This window comes from Mauremys reevesii, unplaced genomic scaffold, assembly GCF_016161935.1.
Source record: "Mauremys reevesii isolate NIE-2019 unplaced genomic scaffold, ASM1616193v1 Contig7, whole genome shotgun sequence".
Taxonomy (NCBI): Eukaryota; Metazoa; Chordata; order Testudines; family Geoemydidae; genus Mauremys; species Mauremys reevesii.
This window is the reverse complement of record NW_024100884.1, coordinates 610,329-626,756: the sequence shown is the minus strand read 5'-3', so window position 1 is coordinate 626,756 and position 16,428 is coordinate 610,329.

Genomic DNA, 16,428 nt, shown 5'->3' with positions numbered 1-16,428 from the left:
GCAAATGTATCCAAGATTAAAAGAAATTATTTAGAAGAGTCCCAAGCTAATTACGGTTGCAGTGCTCATTTGATGCATCTCCTAGCCAAAGACTTCAGTGTTCCAGAAATAAAGGCTAATGTAGTTGAAATTGCAAAAGACTTCCATAACAATCACTTTACAGCAGCTGCTCTGAAAAAAGTGGGAGGAATCAAGCTAATTCTCCCACAAGACATGCAATGGAACTCAGTAGTGGGCTGTTTTGAGCACTATATCTAGAACTGGCCTAATCTGATGACAGTTTGTGAACAAAATCACGAAAAAATAGATGGCACTGTCACAGCCAAAGCTCTCAATATTGAGTTTAAAAGAAATGTTGAACACATGCTGAGTATCCTGAAGCCTATATCTGTAGCCTTGAACAAAATCCAGGGAAATAGCTGTTTTATTGCTGACGCTGTTGAAATTTGGAAGGAACTGAGTGAGATCTTAAAAAGAGAAATATGCAATGAGGGAGTTAAATTACAAGCATTAAAAATGAATGGGACAAGTACTATCTCCACTTTTAACAGCAGTAGCTTCTTCTGCCAGTGTAGAAAGATTTTCTTCTTTTGGACTAATTCATTCCAAATTGAGAAATCGCTTGGAACCTGAAAAAGCAGGAAAGCTTGTTTTTTTTTTCCAGATTGTGAACAAGCAGGAAAATTAAGGTGATGATGACTGAGTTAGCTGCAGAAGCCAATATTTTAAATTTCTCGTGTTCACCTGGCTGACACAGTCGATTTAATTTTTGTTTTTTAAATATTTAATTAACTATTTTAGTTAAAAACAATTTTAACAAAAACAAACCTTATTTTTAAAAAAACTTGAATGTTTAAATTCAAATATTCATATGCTTGTTTTGTTAAAATATTATATGTTTGCCGTTGAAGAAAAAAATCCAGCATACATAACGTGGTTTTAGTTAAATAAGACAATTTAAATGTCTGTCTGGTGATGTTCTCCTCCTAATACAACATGGCAAGAAAATCCTCCAAATATTAATGTTTAACCTGTTGAATTGGAGATAGTTCACCTCCCAATGACTTCAAAATATCTGCTTCAATTACCTTTGGTAAATGAAGTAACCAAACAATCATTCATTTTTTGATAAAGCTGTAAAATGAATCTGAAGTTTTCAAAATAAATCACTTTAAAAATGTATAGTGTGTACCTTCTAAAAATGAAACCTACATCTATGTCTGAGTTGTGAAGAATACGTACTAAGGTTATAACAACCAACAAGAATGAACTTTTATGTAGAAATCCATGATTAAATTGAGTCTTCCTGATTAGTGATTTAAATCAATTTGATTTAAATCAAATCTGCCCTGCTTGACACCTTCTCCCCTCCCCAGTGGAGTCAGAGATGAACTCATGCAAATGCACTTCTGAACTCTGGGTGTTCACTGACCAACGGCAACAACTATGAATGGTGTTTGGTAGGGGGAAAGGGGAGTTAAAGGAGCATTTATTTGTCTGCCTTTTACATCACAAAATGAGAACCTGAGGGAAAGGACACCACACAATTTCCTCTGGGCTAAGTGTTTTGGTCTTGGACATATGCTTGCAAATCATGCTTGTGGCATTTTCCCAAATTAATGCCATGTTCCTTTCCTTTTTGTATTAAAGGTTTTCTTTGCTATACACCAGCTTAGTGCTTTCAAGAGGGGATGTATTGCCTCTGAGATGTGTCCAGGGTGGTGTTTAATTTCCCTCAATTACTGGGTTGGGGCTTGAGCTAGTTCTGTGTTGTATTGTTAAGACAGCCCCCCCCCCACCAGATATTAAACCCGGGCATTGTTGCTGCTGACTCCAGGTGGCAGAAGGGTTACACATTGTTAGGAAATGGCTGTGTGGTGGCACTGCAGATACTGACTGAGAACATTGTGTCCTGACACAGTAGAACAAGTCTTCTGCAGGAGTCTGGCTCAACTGGACTCTCTTCCGGGAGCAATAGGGAGAGAGAGATGGGATGCCTGGTGTAAGAAGGCCCTGTTCAGGAGTCATGAAGGCCACAGGCCTGCCCCTGTGGAACTGTGTGGGTCTTTGGGGTCCAGCCCACTCAAGAAGTCACTCCCAGGAGAGTGGTTGATGGCCGGGGCATAAACAACTCTCTCTGAATCTGTGCTAGTAGATACTTACCTATACACCACAATCAAGTCATCTTCTACTTTGCTTTTTGATTAAGTGAACAGATGGAACTCCTAACGTCTCCTACTGTAAGTCATTTTATCCAGTCCTCGAATAATTTTTGTGGCTGTTTTCTGCACCATCTCCAATCTTTCATCACACTTTTTAAAATATAGACACCAGAACCAAACTCAGTATTCTCATACTGGCTATTCTGATGTGGTATACAGAGGTAAAATCTTCTCTTTCTAATCTTTCTCACTACTCTCCTGTTTATATGTCCAAGTATTGCATTAGCCCATTTTGTCACAGCATCAAAATGATAAGTTATGCTGAGTTGTTTGACCAATATGGTGTCTAAATCCTTTTCCAAGTCACTGCTTTCCAAGATAGAGTACCCCCATTCTGTTAGGCATAGCCTCCATTCTTTGGGCCAGATATTCAAAGGTATCAGAAAAGGAAAAGCCAACTGATGGTTACATACAAACACATTGCTAATGTTAAGTCTGAATTTTTTGTATTCTTAAGGGAAAACAAAATTGTGCAAATAATTAAATAGAGGGACATAAACAAGTAAATTATATCATTGTCTTGTTCAGAGTCAAATACTTCCCATATTTTTGGAAAATTTAACCAAAGGTCCTTGTATGGCCCCCATTACATAGTGTCTGAGCACTTCACAGTCTTTCATGTACTTATGCTTGCAACACCCATCAGGTAGGACAGTGTTATTATCCCCATTTTATAGATGGGGAACTGAGGCACAGAGAGACTATGTAATTTGCCTAAGGTCACATAGGATGTGTGGGGCATAGCAATGAATTAGCCACATGTCTCCAGCATCCCAGGTAAGCAATCTAACCACTGGACCAGTGGCTCTCAACCCATGGGCCTCGGGCCACTTACGGGCCAATCAGCACACAGTTGCGGCCCATGTGACAACCTCAGGGCCATACAGGTAGTATATAGTGTGGATGTATCCCACTTAACAGAGAGAGAGCTGCATATGCAGCCCACAATGGAAAATAAGCTGAGAACAACTGCACTGGACCAGGGGCAGATTAGATTTTGACATTTTAATTCCTTCAGTTTGCCACACTCACATTTAAATGAGGAACAAAACAAAAATGCAATTATCTTTAGCTGAATCTTGGGTAAAATTGTTTCACATAAACCTTGATGAAGTTTTCATAAGCCTAATTGCTTTTGGAGGATAAGTCTTATTGTCTTTGGATGGGACTTTGGCTAGTCAGTCACTTAGGAGTATCTGAAAATTTTACCTGAAGTATTTAAGTTATACACCATATGCCATTGTCTTAACTCTAGTCCTACTACTTTCCCTGTAAAAATGGTTTATCTACACTGATGTGTCAGCATCACTGCTAACTTCATGTGCCATTTGTGTTGTTCTAACAACAGACAGGCTGAACTACAGCAAATCAAGAATGGCATGCTATGGACCACCAGACATACAGGACAAGAGGGTTGATCCCCAGCTGTGACTAACAGAAGCTGTGTGTCTCAATGTACAATATTTTGGTCCTTATACCTCAGCCATAGGCACTGACATAGTTTTTCCTGAGGGTGATCCACCCCCATTCCACCTCGAGGCTCCCAACTCTGCCCCTTCCCCCAAGGCCCAACCCTCATTCCACCTCTTTCCGTCCCTGATCCGCTCCTTACCCAAGGACCCACCCTCACTCCACCTGTTCCCGCCCCCCTCAACCTTTCCCCTGAGAACCCTGCCCGCCTGCTGCTCTTCGCCCTCCCACAAGCACCTCCCCCAGCCACCAAATAGCTGATCCGAGGTGCCACCAAACAGGTGTGTCTGGCTGGTGCTGAGCACACACTATTTTTTTCTGTGGGCCCCAGAGCACTCATGGAGTCAGCGCCTATGACCTCAGCAGTATACAACTGCTGCAAGTTTGAATCCCACCCTTGATGAACAGTGGCTTAAAACACGTAAGCTTGCTGCTGCAATTTGTGGGTGATAAATGGGGATTTCGTTTTGGGAAATGACAATCAGAGTGCATCAAAACATTCAGAAGGGTGTCTTGGTAAATAGGGACAATTAGGCATAGACAGCTGATGGGCGGGAACAAAGGAGACCAGGTTTCAGGACTCTTGGCAGCCATTTCTGTGATGCCCCTCTGATTACCACATTGGAGTCAGGATGGAATTTTCTCCTGGTGGGGTTCTTTTCCCTCACAACCAGGAAGGGTTTTTAAACTCCAACTAGGGTTTTCATTTTCCTCAGGAATTCTACATTTCTCTATTTCTGAACTATTGTAAACTAGCAACTCACTATAGCTAAGATTAATTGGCAATAAATGCTACAATTTCATTGTGACATGAGTAGAGTGGTTCATTTCTGAACCTGAACACAGTGTGGCTTAGAAGGCAGGGATTATTCAATGCAACATATTTTTTATGGTTCACAGTGCAAAGGTGTGGATGTTACCTATTCTTATTATACATTCTGAGTCTACAAGTACATGCCCCACTATAGCAGTACCATAAGCTTTCCCCCAAAGCCCACACACCCTTCCTGAAATGGGGACAAGCACAGCTGCACCACAGGCAACATAACAACCCAGCACAACAAGCACAGCATGCACATCACCCACTATATTTCCCAGATGCACACAGCACTTGCTCATATGTTTCCATTGCAATTTATTTGGGTTACTTGCTCAGACTCAGATTTTAGACCAACCCTCCACTAATGTCCACACACAAATCTTTCTGAGTCAGATCAGCAAGCCCTCATGACCCAGGACCAAGGACCTGTCTAGGACCTCTATAGTTCACCAGACAGATTTAAAAAGGGATCTTAGTAATGAGTAAGGGTAACACATGAGCTAGAAAAATTTCATTGCTACCACATATCTGGTGGTCATCACTAGGGTGAGTGTAGATGCCAGGAGTGGGGCAGTTTTTCTATATCACATAATGTTGAAATGTTAGCAGCCATCCAATCAAAAAAAAAATCACAGAAAGCGGCCATAACTTAAAGAAACATCCTAATTTTAACCAAAATTGTCAGAAAGCTTCTAAATAAAATTGCTAATACAACTATGTACTGAAATTATATTGTTTTGGAAATTTTTAGCCCAGATGATGTATTTAAGGCATGTTACCTCAGCTATGGGAGAGGATTACTTAGTCTATTTTTATTGACTGCAGATACTGGCCCTGCTACAAAGATGATCTTCAGATGGATTGCAAACACCTACCCACTACCTCAGAGAATAGTAATTAGCATATTACCCCAATAGGGATGAAAATGAAATTAATAACAAAAATCTTTCATGATCCTATCAGAGAGGTCAAAAGTCAGATATGGTTGCTAGAAAGACAACTTTGATTCTCCCAGTTCCTTTAGCTTCTCTTTCTCTCTCAAGGACAAATTGTTTGATCATCAGAAATTTAATTAACTAATTAACTAAATAAAGCATTTCTGCAAGACTAGTTTTTTGATCAAAATTTGCAGACATGCAGTGCCTCAGAACCCATCACTGAAAAACCATGCCCATTCATGGTGGAAGCTATGTGCTGAGTCCATGATTTGAAATGTCGCCCTCTGGAACTTCAGTTATGATTAAGTGGTCATTTATTTATACACCTGACCCTACCCACATTCTACAACATTAGTCCACACCTATCTTCATAGGCCAAACACAGCACACAGCTCTGAACTTAATCTTTCTCCCTCTGTCTTCCAGGTAGGGAGATGTCCACCATGCATTCCCCTGGCCCCTTATTTTAATCTGAAATTCTGAGCATATCAGTTTGGCATCTTCTTCTCTTGCCCTGGAAGATATGCAGCCAACTGAATTCAAAGAGTTGTGCCAGTAACTATGCCACACAAAGGCAAAAGTCTGAAGGAAAGAGTGGATTCCAGTCCTTTGCACAGACTCTGACAGATGTCAGTAACGAGTGCATTTGGAATACTGCACTGGGCAAGCCAAACATTGGAAAAAACACAGGCAATGACAAATTTCATAAATTCATCATGGAACACAAACACACTCACAGGTGACTAGTAAAGAAAATGAGAGAGGACATTGAATTCATTTTTAATATTTGAAAAAGAGACAAGGTGGATGAAGAACCACCTTCTATTATCTGAAGAGGAGCTCTGTGTAGCTGGAAAGCTTCTCTCTCTCTCTCTCTCTCTCTCATTGACAGATGTTGGTCCCATAAAAGATATTACCTAACCCACCTTGTCCCTCCTAATATCCTGGGATAGACACAGCTATAACTCCACTGTAAATAATACTTGAAAAGTAAATCTAGTGCTTGCAAAAAACAAACAAACAAACAATGATCAGCTAAATACAGTTGGAATGGCCTGCCTGTATCCTGATTGCCATCTTGTGCCACAACAGGGTTCCCTCATTGGCAGGATATTCTAAAGGTCACCTATATCAACAAATCACTGAGGAGGAAAGGCCTGTACGTGAAGTGTCTTGACCAATCACAGTTAGCACCTGAATAACAGGACACAGGAAAAGGCCAGGAGACCCAGAGCATTTCCCAGTGACAACTGAGTACATCTGTCTCAGCAGCAGGCATGGCAACAACTCAAGATAGTGATTCAAGCTATGGCAGATAACAAAAACAAGGATCTCAAGACCTCCCACAGACACATATCCATATTTCTGCCTTTCCCAAAACACTAGAGACCATTTAAATCACTTCATTGGCTAGGAGTCTATTCCAAGTGGCAGTTGTGGGTGGGGGTGGGATTCAGAGATGGGGGAAGAGTGCAGAGTGAGAAGCGAAGTGAAGGTGTGGCTTAGAATTAGAGCTGGAAGAACAAAGGCAGATCATAGCAAACACTGCTGGAAGTTCACTTTCAACCAAATTGCCTCCTACCTTCAGATTTACTACCAGTTTCTCTCTCTTTGTCAGAATCAAGTGGATATTTCCCCATTTATTTCCTCCAACTTCTGAAACAAAAAGTTGTCCCATTGCATTCCAAGAACTTACTAGAAATTTTGTGTTTTGCCATATTACTTTTCTAACAGGTGTCTGAGTAGTTAAAGTCCACATTAATACCAGATCTTTTGTTTTGGATATTTGTGTTATTTGTTCTAGAACTGCCTGATCCACCTCTCTTTCTGATTTGGTGGTCTGTAATAGATTCCTACCATGACATCACCCTTATTATCTACCCCTTTTATCTTTACCCAGAGACCCTCACCTGGTCTGCCTCCCTCCTCCTTCTGGACCTCAGAACAAATGTGTATATTTTCTAGGCACCTAAAAGTTATATGTAGTGATGCATAAGTACCATTGTGAATTTGGCCCTCAGTACCTAGTGCCAGCTCCATTGGGCAGAGTGAAGGTTGCATGGGCATGTATCTTAACTCTGTATTTCCTGGTTGTCCAAAGTTTGACTTTTGCAGAACTCAGTGCTCTGGATGGGCACAAGCTGACATTGGGTTTACAAAGATTTTTGTCATGTAATAAACGCTACCCTGTTTGTAAAAGCTGCCTTGCCTCACTGCAGATACTCACTGCTTGGATGGATCCCTAGGAAAGAAAAGCCTCTCTCAGGAATCTCATCTTGTTGAGAGCCACCGTGAGAAAATGGGGTTGCCGGAGCCTGACAGCTCAGTCTCAGAGTTGTGGAGGCTACATGACCTGTCCTTGTGGAAAAGTGTGGGGCTTTTGGGGCCTGGCACACCAAAGTGGTTGCCTTTGTCTGTGAGAAGGACTTTGGAATGAGCAGTAGCTTGTCAGACAAGATGCTATCTCATTAGCTATGGTGAAGCTTGATGATTTTATTGTATATGTAACCAATTGTTTCCATTAATCCTATTTGCTTCTTCTTGAATCTCTGTTCTGTTAAATAAATGTGTTCCTATTTCCATTATAAACATGCTGCAGAGCTGTGTGTTAAGCAGAGCTGTATCCTAAGGGGAAACTGCAGCTCTGTGGATGCTGTGAGTGTCCAGTGGAACAGGGCTGGGCACCCTAGGGGGAAACTTGGGGGAAGTGGGGCGTTGAACATGTGTTGCTAGGCTGCATAGGGATGGCAGAGCCTAGGTGGGTGGAGAGGGAAGTACCTGTGGTGCCTGTGGCTGGAGCTGTGAGGTATTGACATGCCTCACAGCCCTGGGTACCCCCAGGAAGCATCACACTGCGGTATTGCTCAAAGACGCTGTGAGTCCCTCACAGCCAGTATGTTCCAGACACTGCTGTAACCTGTGGAGTTGCAGCTGTGGCAGCAGCTCTGGGAAACATTATGGGGGAAGATCAGTGTAGACCAGGCCTCAGAGTGGGCTGGAAATGTCCCCTCCTCTCCCAGCCCTGTCCCTAATAGCTACAAAGGTATTGGTGGGAGCAGGGCCAGCTCCAGACCCCAGCGCGACAAGCATGCGCGTGGGGCGGCAGTTGTCGTCAGGGGCGGCAGATTGGGCCGGCGGACCTGCCGCAGTCATGCTTGCGGGAGGTCCACCGGAGCCCCGGGATGACCGGACCTGCCGCAGGCATGACTGCGGACAGTTCGCTGGTCGTGGGGCTCGGCTGGACCTCCCGCAGGCATGATTGCGGCAGGTCCGGTTGTCCCGGGGCTCCAGTGGACCTCCCGCAGGCATGACTGTGGCAGCTCAACCGGAGCCGCCGGACCAGCCAACCGTCCGCAGCTGCGGGAGGTCCAGCCCAGGTGTGCGACTAGCGGACCCTCACCAGTCAAGCCAGCGGGAGGTCCGCTGCTCCCGGGGCTTCGGGGCGTCTCCCGCGCATGACTGCTTGGGGCGGCCGAATATGTAGAGCCGGCCCTGGGTGGGAGTCAATGACCCATGGCCCAGTTGTGCTTATCCCAGGGGAGGGTTCTCCATGGCTTTCCCTCCACATCAGCTCAGCCCTTTGCCTCTCCCTGGGACTACCTTTCTGAAACCAATGGAGACTCCTCCCCTTTGCCTCCCATTGAGAATGACAGGAGCTGCTCAGGGCCCCTGAAACCTGCCCACATCACACAGGTGCCTACATGGAGCAATTCTGAGCTGAACTCTTTTGGAAACGTGGCCCTAGTGCAGTGGTTCCCAAACTTTAACAACCCACAAACCCCTTTCACTAAAAAGTCAAGTCTCATGAACCCCCTCCTAAAAATGAATATTTCCAGGGATTTTCTCCCTTACCTCAACATAAATTATAAAAGCAGTGACCTTGGAAATATAAAATTTGTTTTTATGACATGCTTATACACACTATTTATTATTAGTTATCATTACAGTATTTTTGTTACATTATGAAAATGGCAACTCTTCCAAGATCTCACTTTTGTAGCTTATCACTTTTGATTAAGCCTGTTATAAGACAAGGCTCCTATCAGAAGTGCCAGTAGAAAAAAAAGGTGCGGTGGCAAAGCCCCCATGCACCTAGGGCCTGGGGGGACACTGCCAGAAAAGTGGGGGGGCCTGCAGGGGCCACAGGAAAAAAAAGTGAGGGACTCACTGAGAGGTGTGCCGACGCGGGGGCGGATGACCCTTGTGGCCCCGCAGTCCCCCCCGCACTCCCATACTGGCACCTCTGACTCCTATGTTTCATTAAGGAGTATCAGATGTGAAACAGCATGAAGGTATTTAAGAAGCCAACTCAAAGAGTTCCTCCTATACAAGCATTCATGTCTTGAGCAACAATGCACATTACAACAAAGCTTAAACTTGTTCTTCATAATAATTAAAGAACAACACTAGCAGCCTATTTAATTTTAAAAACAGCAAAAAATATCCACCTCCCTTTCCATTTCTTACAAGGAGTCTTGAAGTTTAAATCTCCTCAGTGTGATAGATCTGCTTGCTTTGATCTGCTTAGCTCTTGGAAGTCCAGGGGCTCCAGGCTGCTAGCCCCAGGCTGCCCGGGGTCCCTATGGAGAGCTCTGTCTGCCATTAGGGAATTTTTTCCTGAGAACCCCCTGTAACATTTGGTGAACCCCCGAGGAGTTCACAAACCCCAGTTTGGGAACCACTGCCCTAGAGGATTGTGAAAGTAGAATAAATTATATTACAAAAATAGATAGGATTAAAGAAATGCTGTCTGTACCTTTAAGGAAAATCACTGGAATGCTGGAGTCCAGGTGTCAGGAATACAGACATTAACATAGAACAATTGCACCGTTTAAGGGCAATTGGTAAAGCATTAGCCTTAGATCGATAGGAGTTAGTAAGGAAGTAGGATATGCATGCTATGCCCCAGGTGAATTTTGCTGTTTTTCTCTCTTTGTCCCTTTGTTTAATTCCCGCTCTTTTATCTGTATAAATAAGACTGTGTGGGTCTTGCATGGCCACTCACATTATCTGAATGTTATTGGTGGAGCGCTGCGCTAATAAAAACAGAGTGGTCTGACAAATTGTGAGTCTTGATTCTAACTTTGACAATTTGGAGGTTCCACCGAGATGGCAACCGTCTTCACTGGGGCTGTGTGATCCCTGACCGTTTTGTGGGACGACCGTGGCAGCCGGCACCTGGGCATTTGGCCCAAGCGGTCCTCCTTCTGAACGGAAGGGTGCACAACCACAGTGAAGTCTACGCCATCAAACCTGTTGGTTCCCACTCTGTTCTGGTAGGGATCCCAGGATCTGGCATCAGGAATCTGGTCAGGTAATTATATCTGTGTTTTGTCCGGACTGAGGACTGTCCTGTCTCTGTGTCTATCCGTCCTCTCTGTGGAGTGTTTGAGTCTGGGTGCCGTCTCCGTCCGGGGATTGGCCGACCAAGGGGTTCCTGTCCCCGCGGTCTGAGTGAGTGAAATCTGCACAATCGCAGCCGCACCGCACCTTGGGTAAAGCCCCTGGTGTGAAAGCAAGGGCGATTGAGGCAGTAGCCTGTGGGCTCCTTTTGTGTGTGGCACCGGGCATCGCTCTGACGAACCCGAATTTCCTTCTTGTGTGATTGGTGTGTAAAGTCCTCCTGTATGGGTAACCAGACGTCTAAGTCGGGACAGTTCCCTAAAGGAACCCCGTCTCATTTTATGCATTTTAGGAAGGGTCCAGACTCCTGTAAATTTCTGGAAAAATGGTCTAGGCTAACTCAGGGAGATCCCAAAACTCAGTGGCCACTGTTAGGATCTTGGGACAAGGACCGAGTAGACGTCTTAAAAGACAAACTCGGCCAATCTAAAACTAAATTGGCAAAAGAAGAGGTTGACTGTTTCATGCAATGGTGGGAAGAGGCAAATCGTAGATGGACAGAATCGAAACTCGCCTCTCTCAAAGATTCAAATGATAAGTTAAAAGCTTTATTGGAAACCTCCTCTCCCACCACTAGACCGAGCGCTCCCCTTTATCCAGTTCTCCAAGCAGACCCCCCTTCATACTCCTGTCTCCGGGTGGGAAAAGACGAAAAAAAACCCTTGCTAAATTCCGGGGACGATGATGAGAAAGACGCATTAATTGGCCTGGCAGCCTTGCATCGGATCAATAGACAGCCACCCACGGCCCCAGCTCAGGAACAACTGTCACCAGATTTCTCAGCTCATGAACAATTCCCAGAGATCTCCAGTTCAGACCTGTCTGGATCATCCAGTACGGCCGAGGCCCATTCCTCTGAACCCACTCTGCCCCGTAAAAGCTCGCGCTTGGGCCTTAAAAATGTCCAGGCTCCCCTCCAAATCCTGCATACTGGGGGCCAAGAAGGGGGTCCCACTTGGAGCTATAAACCCTGGACTCGCACAGAGCTCCTTTCAATTGTAAAAGGCTTTCCAAAGGCCCGGGAAAATCCTACCAAATTTGCAGAGGAATTTTTGTTAGTATGTAACACCTATAAACCCTCTGAGGCAGACCTCCTGCAGCTGTGCAAGCTACTTGTAGCAGCCCCAAGTAAGCATGAAAAATGGCTCACAGCAGCAAATTAGTTCACTGCTGACCACCACTCTAATTTACCAGACACTGGTCCTAATGCTCAATACCGGAAAAAGTGTAAAGAGCGAGCTAAAAATCTATTTGAAGCCATCCCTCAGGTATGGACTCCTAAAACCAACTGAATGGTCATAAATGGCTGTAAGCAACGACAGGGAGAGAACCCAGGCAACTATCGCACTCGGCTTACTGACATTTTTCTGCAACATTCTGGTATACAACAGCCAGATAGAAATGGACAGGGTGCCCTGGCTAGTGCGTTTGTTAATGGCCTCCTACCTGCTATTGGCAATATGCTAAAACAAATAAGTGTTGGGTGGAAGACTAAAACCATGAACAAATTGCAAACAGTGGCAGAGCACTGCCAACGTACTTTAAAGGAAAAGGAGAAACAATCAGCTCAACAGTTAATGGCCCTGCAAATACAGCATTATTCAGGGCAGGGCAAACAGTTCTGGGGACGGGGAAAATACCAGGGACGGGAACGTGGTCAAGGGAGGGGCAAAGGAACTGGTTTTTCGGGTTATGGGAATGTTTGTAATTACTGTAAACAACCCGGACATTGAAAGAACAAATGTCCCAGCCAGCCTGGTAATTCTGTAAATAACCAGCTAAAGCCCCTGCCAGCACAGCCAGTCAGTCCCCAGCCTTACTTTGTCTCACAGCAATGATGGGATGCCGGGGAACCTCAGGAAATTTTAACTCCTTTACTACCACTCACTCCTACGGGTGAGTGTGTGTTAACTATCAATGATCTTTCTCTCCCTTTCCTTGTTGATACGGGAGCTTCACTCTCTGCAGTTCGTACTACTGATCTGCCTGCGGTTCCCCGCTCCGGAAAAACTGTGTCCGCTGTGGGCATTACGGGAGTCCCAACCTCTTATCCCTTTTCAAAACCTCTACCAGTCCAGGTTGGTCCCCTTTCTGCGGATCATGCCTTCCTTCTCTCTGATTCCACTACGGTAAACCTTCTGGGTCGGGATCTGTTATGTAAGCTTGGCTGCACCATATACTGTTCCCCGGATGGGGTCTATTTACAAATTCCCCAGTCCTCTCTGAGTGATTCTGTAGCCTCCCTGCTATCTGAAACTTCCCTTTCCACTCCAGTCCCTTGTTGCCCACTGGTCCCATCCCTTGAACACCTAATTTCACAGGTCCCATCCTCTCTGTGGCCAACCCATCCCTCTGAGGTGGGCCGCTTAAACACTAACCCCGTCTGCATTACTGTGGACTCCTCCAAACCCCTGCCTCGCCTTTCTCAATACCCTTTAAACCCTGAGGCAGAGGCTGGCATTGCTCCGGTTATAACCGCCCTGCGGGAGCAAGGCATTATTGTTCCCTGCTCCAGTCCCTGTAACACCCCTATCCTCCCAGTTCGAAAAGCTGATGGCAAATCATGGCGATTTGTTCAGGACCTCCGAGCCATTAATCGTATTGTCATACCCGCCTTTCCTGTTGTCCCAAACCCAGCAACGATTCTGGCTTCTATCCCACCAGCTGCAACTCATTTTACTGTTGTTGATTTGTGTTCTGCTTTCTTTTCTGTTCCGGTTCACCCTGACTCCCAGTACCTCTTTGCCTTTTCTTACAAGGGACAGCAATATACATGAACCACGCTTCCCCAGGGGTATACGGAAAGCCCATCTTACTTTTCCCAGGCATTAGCCCGAGACCTAGCTGACCTTGTTTTCCCATCCGGGTCCACTCTAGTCCAATATGTGGATGATCTACTCCTCTGTTCCCCCTCGTTATCTGCCTCAAAAACTGATTCTTTAGTGCTCCTTACTGCCTTAGCAAACAAAGGTCACAAGGCTTCTCGCTCTAAACTACAGCTCTGTGAAGCCTCTGTCACATACCTTGGTTTTCTTCTCTCCCAGGGTTCCCGTACGCTTTCTCCCACCCGTGTCCAGGCTATCCTTAGCTTTCCCCGACCCTGCTCCCCACGCCAGGTCCGAAAATTTTTGGGCATGGCTGGATTTTGCAGGCAATGGATTCCCCAATATGCCTCCCTTGCAAAACCTCTCCAGGAACTCACTCGACTCTCTGTGCCTAATCCCATGCCATGGCCCCCTGAAGCAGACTCTGCCTTTGTTTCCCTCAAACAAGGTTTAGCTTCTGCCCCCGCTTTAGGGCTGCCAGACTATTCTAAGCCTTTTACCCTTTTCTGCCATAAACAATCTGGATGTGCACTTCAAGTTCTTACTCAGGTGCACGAAAAAAAGAACCGCCCAGTAGCTTATTTCTCTGCCACTTTAAACCCTGTGGCCCAAGGCCTACCTCCCTGCCTGCGTGCTGTGGCTGCCGCAGCGCGCCTAGTCAAAATGTCTGAATCCCTTGTCCTTCGCTCTCCCCTTACTCTCATGGTCCCTCCCTCTGTGAAAACTCTGCTGTTACAGCGTAACACAAGCCACCTCTCCTCCGCTCGCCTTACCAGGTACGAACTTCTACTGCTGTCAGCTTCGTATATCACCATAAAGCGTTGTTCGCAGTTAAATCCTGCCACTCTCCTTCCCTTGTCTAATGATGGTAATCCCCACGACTGTCTTGCAACTGTGATTGCTGTCACCGTCCCGCGCCCTGACCTTTCTGATGTCCCTCTCCCTAACTCTAACCTTGTTTTGTTTACTAATGGTTCCTGTTTTCGAAACAGCCAAGGTCGTCTCCTTGCAGGATACGCTGTTGTGTCACTCTCTGAAACCCTCGAAGCTGCGCCTTTACCTTCTGTAACCTCAGCACAAGTTGCTGAATTAGTCGCCCTCACCCGTGCCTGCTTTTTGGCGGAGGGACACTCTGCCACCATTTACACTAACTCCCGCTATGCTTTTGGGGTTGTACATAACTTTGGCACCCTGTGGCAAGCTCGGGGTTTCCTTACCTCTGCCGGTACCCCCATTAAAAACGGCCCCTACATTGCTGCTCTCCTGTATGCAGTTTTACTTCCCTCTGCCCTAGCTATTGTTAAGTGCCCTGGCCACTCGACGGCAGATACTGATGTTGCTAAGGGTAACGCATTTACTAATGCCTCTGCTAAACATGCTGCTGCCATAGAACCTTCCCCAGATGCATTTCTAGGTTCCCTTTCTGTTTCTATAGCACCGCCGTCCCTCACTGACCTCACCCTGCTCCAGGATTCTGCCCCAGAAGCCAAAAAAGACTCCTGGGTTGCCCAGGGTTGCTCTCTGCATCCTGATTCTCTTTGGCATTCGCCTACTCGTGCCTTTGTGGCTCCCTTTTCACTCTACCCGTCTCTGGCTGCCCTGCTTCACGGTGTTTCGCATGTCGGAAAGGAGGGGATGGTCTCTGCTGTAACTAAGGTGGGATGGTGGGCCCCCCATTTCAGCTCGTTTGCAGCCCGCCACTGTGCCGCCTGTACCACTTGTCAAAGCCACAATATTGGTAAACCTGTAAAAGTGGCTCAGGGATTCGGGGGCCTGCCCCAAGCACCCTTCTTGCACTGGCAACTTGATTTTGTACAAATGCCCAAGTGCCAACGATATGAATTCATTTTGGTTATGGTATGTTTATTTTCTGGTTGGATTAAAGCCTTTCCTTGTCACAAGGCTGATTCACTGTCTGTTGCTAAATGTTTGTTAAATCATATTATGCCTGCCAAGGGAATTCCTGCCACTCTGTCCAGTGACCGGGGTACATATTTTACTGGACAAATTGTTCAGCTCCTGGATCGTATATTACATATCACACACCTGCTGCACTGTCCCTACCACCCACAAAGTGCAGGTGCTGTGAAAAGGCAAAATGGTGTACTTAAGAATAAGCTTGCTAAGATTTGTGACTCCACAGGGTTAAGCTGGCCAGCAGCTTTACCACTAGCCCTTATGAAAATGCGATCCACTCCATCCCAAAGGCATAAACTGAGTCCCTTTGAAATTGTTATGGGACGCCCTATGCGAGCTGTGGCTACCATTACTCCAGTCCCAGACTTGAACTTGACTCACAGTACGCTCCTTCAATACTGCAAGGGATTAATGCAAGCTGTAAGTCACTTCCATTCACAGGTTCGAGCCGCCTGGCCGACGGAACCCACCTCCGACGCTTGCCACAACCTCGAGCCAGGTGACTGGGTCTATGTATGGCACCATCATCGAAAACACGCCTTGGAACCCCGGTGGAAGGGTCCTCATCAGGTACTGCTTACTACCCAGACAGCTGTTAAACTATCTGGCATCGCAGCGTGGATACATGCTTCACAGTGTAAGAAGACACCCTCCCCGGCGAACCAATCGTCACCTCAGGACCGCGCAGAGTCAATTTTGACTCCAAAAGAAGACGTAGAGGAACAGCCTGCAATACCTTACAATCTACGCTCTCGTAAGGGTTGCCAGAAGCAAACGACAACCTAAAGCAAGGCCCACCAAAAGAAGCAGTAGTGAGCCTAGCTCCTGCTGCC